This window comes from Trachemys scripta, chromosome 16 (genome assembly GCF_013100865.1).
Source record: "Trachemys scripta elegans isolate TJP31775 chromosome 16, CAS_Tse_1.0, whole genome shotgun sequence".
Taxonomy (NCBI): domain Eukaryota; kingdom Metazoa; phylum Chordata; order Testudines; family Emydidae; genus Trachemys; species Trachemys scripta.
The window spans coordinates 6,359,256-6,363,243 of NC_048313.1; positions in this window are offsets into that span (position 1 = coordinate 6,359,256).

The window sequence follows — 3,988 nt, forward strand, 5'->3', positions numbered from 1 at the left end:
CCCACTCCCCTCCCAGAGCTGGGAGGGGAGTGGGGGCTAGTGGTTAGAGCAGTGGGGGGTTGGGAGCCAGGACTCCTGGGTTCTCTCCCTGGCTCTGGGAGGGGAGTGGGGTCCAGTGGTCAGAGTGGGTGGGGTTGGGAGCCAGGACTCCTGGGTTCTCTCCCAGCTCTGGGAGGGGAACAGATGGGAGTCAGGGCTCCTGGGTGCGACGGTGGCCAACCAGGTGCAAGCTTTTCCCGAGGCTTTCGGCCTCAGTTGAGCACTGACACATTCATTGCTCGAAACCGGCTCTTTGGCCTGGGCGTTGGCCCGGTTAAGGTGGGTCCTGAACTCATCCCAGTGCGTTTAGACTCCACGAAATGCTGCTTCGCTGGGGCCCATCTTCCCTGCTGGCCCGGGCTACCTCCCTCCGTGCCTGCTCCCGCCCTGGGAAAACCTGGGCTCTGAACCTGGCCCGCCAGGGAGCAAACGGCACCTGCCCGCCGGTGAATCCGTTCGCCCGGCTGTGGCCCAGCGGCTGTGAAAGGGGCCCCTCCCAGCACCCAGCCTGGGCGGAGAGCCCCGCCACACCCATGCCCAGGCTACGTGCAAGCGGGCTCGGCCCCTAGCCTGCAATTCGGGAAGCAGGCCATAAAAGCCGAGGGCCCGAGAACGGCTGATCCTTCGCTCGCTGCTCTTTGGACTCTCGCGGGAACCAGATGCCAAGACCCCCAGGGCCCCCCTGATGGCTGCTCAGTGCCAAGACTGTCCAGCTTTGGGAACCACGGACGTACCCAGTTGGGTGGACACGTCCCCCGGCTTGAACCAGCCAAGAACTCCTTGCTTTGTCCCCCTCGTTAAATCCGCAGGGAGTTTGCTGGCGGCCGGGCTGCCCCGGGCTCAGGGCCTGATCTCTCGGGCCAGGGAGCGACCTGAATATTTTGGGCTGGTTGGGGCGAGTGCCTGTGGATCACTTAGTCCAGCTTACCCAGGTGGCCAGCCAGCCTCAGGGATGGCCGGGAGTTCGCCCTTGGTACTGGGCGGGGGGAATCGAAGCCTAAGACACACCCCTGGCTTTGGGGGTCTCTGCCCCACTTCTTGGCCAGCCTGAGCCTCTTGGTGCCCGGCCTCCCTCGCTTCAGACTCAAGCCTGGAACCACTCGCCATTCATTCCTTTCAGTGCTGGTTTCTCCCCGGCCCGGCGGGTCAAGGCGGGATATACCCTTAACTCCGCCCTTAGCAGAGCACGTAAACTCACCGGGGCTGGGGCAGGCTCCTTGTTCTGGGTTTGTACAGCGCCCGGCGCGACTGGGGGCAGGGCAGGACCAGGCCTGTCATATCACACTGAACAACATACAACCGGTGGGGAGCTACTGCTCTACCCCACCTCCAAATGATGATGGGTCTGGAACGGCTTCTGTATAAGGAACGATTCATAAGACTGGGACTTTTCAGCTTGGAAAAGAGACGACGGGGATATGATAGAGGTCTATAAAATCATGACTGGTGCGGAGAAAGTAAATCAGGAAGTGTTATTTACTCCTCATAACACAAGAACTAGGGGTCATCCAATGAAGTGAACAGGCAGCAGGTTTGAAACGAACAAAAGGAAGTATTTCTTCACACAACGCACAGTCAACCTGTGGAACTCCTTGCCAGAGGATGTTGTGAAGGCCAAGACTATAACAGGGTTCAAAAAAAGACCTAGATAAATTCATGGAGGATAGATCCTTCAATGGCTATTAGCCAGGATGGGCAGGGATGGCGTCCCTGGCCTCTGTTTGCCAGAGGCTGGGAATGGGCAACAGGGGATAGATCACTTGCTGATTCCCTGTTCTGTTCATTCCCTCTGGGGCACCCAGCATTGGCTACTGTCGGCAGACAGGATACTGGGCTAGATGGACCTTTGGCCTGACCCAGTCTGGCTGCTCTGATATGCACCTATGAAGTTCTGGGTGCAGATCAAAGCCACGAAATTCCAGGGCTGCAGAGGGCACTTGCAGGAGGCAACAGGTTTCGTTGACCCAAGAGGCGATTTTATACCGTTCGCAAACACCTGCAGGGGGAGAAAATACCCCGGCTCAAAGGGCTCTTCCACCTCGCCGTGAAAAGCGGGACCCGTCCCCGTCCCAACTCCAAATCAGGCACTGGTTTTGCATGGCGCCCGGCTGCCCCGGTGGTGGACTCAGAGCCAAACCAGCGGCCTGCCCCAGGAGACAGATGTTTGTCAGACACGCCTGCCGCCGCGGGAAGTTGCTGTGATGCGTTTATGAGCCTGTCCCGTGCCTCGGTTTCCCTCTCGGCTTTGCACGGCGGTTAACGCAGCGGCGGGAAGGGAGCAACGAAGCACCAGGTGACACCGCCCCAAGTTGACTGGGGGGAGGAAAGGAGGAAAGGCCCAGCCGCTCGGGAAGCCATGACAAATTTTGGGGGCCCATGTGGGGGTAACAGTCCTAGAAACGTCAGGCCAAGGGGAAGCATGATGGGGGGATGCGCCAAGGCAAGGCCACGGAAACTCGTATCATCCCGACAGGCGCGTCTCCAACCTGTTCTTAAAACCCTCCAGCGCGGGGGATGCCAAGTAATCCGGGCCAGAAAGTTGGTCTGAGTATCACCCTGGCTCCAAGCTCCTTCTTCTCCACCCCCAGCTGGACACGGAACAATCGTTGTTCTTCTGCCAACCTCTGAGATCCCCGTTGGCCGTTCCCACATCCGCCCCGCAGCCTCCTCCAGCTCCGGGCCCGCGTCTTGTAACCGTTCCGCAGCGCGCGGCTCGGAGGGGGTCGGATTTTCCGGGGAGACGCCAGCAACCGGCACTTGCGCCAGCGAAAAGATAGTGCCGGAAAACGGCAGCTGGGGATGGTGGTGATCTGTGTTTGAATCATTATAGAGCGTTTGGCCTCTCACCCCCCCCCCCCATTAAATAACTATTGTGTCCCCCCCATTCCTCCCCCCCACACTCCTGGGTTCTCTCCCCAGACCTGGGTGGAGAGTGGGGGCTAGTGGTTAGAGCAGAGGCCGCTGGGAGCCAGGACTCCTGGGTTCTCTCCCTGGTTTGGGGGAGTGGGGACTGGTAGGTTAAGATGGGCACGTGGATACATCTTGGTCACTTCCCCCAGAGGTGCCAGCCAGTCCAGAGCCCGTGGGCGCTCCCCTATGCCCCAGCGTACCAGTAAGGGTTATATGCCCGTGGATTGGTGGGGGAGCGCTCGGAGCAACCCCACACCCCTCCCCAGTGTGTCTCCCCCTCTTTGAAGTGGCGGGCGCTGCAGAACGGACTCATTTTAAAGGGCCCGGCGGCAGACGCCTAAACGGGGGTAAAACAGCAGCCTGGTGGGAGAGACTCATTGGAGAACAGAGCCCCGGGCGGCTTGTACCGGCCCCCACACGGAAGCCCCCGCCTGGGCCCAGAGACCCTTTCGGGGGCTGGTTTCTCTGGCGCGCTTTCGTCCTAAATAACCAGGCCGGGCTGCGGGGAAGCCGGCTGGGCGCCGGGTAGTCCCGGCTGCTGGAATCAGCCCACGCTGGCAGTCTTTAAAGGAAACCACAGCGGGCGCAGCACCCCTGCACCCCCCCCTCCATTATCCACACATCCACCCGCGCCCGTCCCTCCAGCCCCCTCCCCGGCTCGCCGAGCCCTTTAAAAAAAAAAAAAAAACACCAGGAGGGAGCGGGACGGGCTTTAAAATCTTTTTTTTTTTTTTTTGTTAAGTTTTCATTTTTGTAAGATTGTTTTTTTTCTAGCCCTGTGCTTTAAAGATCTGCAGCCAAGCTGCTAAAATAAACAAATACAATATATAGAATTTCCTTTGCTGTATTGCACACGTCGTATCTTTCGGGGAGGCGGGGGACGCTGTATAGAAAATACTTTCCTTTATATACAGATATGTTCACGGGGGTGGCGTGGGGGGGAGCGGCCGCCTGGCTTATAAATTGGGGGGGGGGGGGGGGCCCCTGCAACCTTCATGGGGAGTTTTAGTTTGCGGGGGGGCCGGGGGAAGGTGGGTGC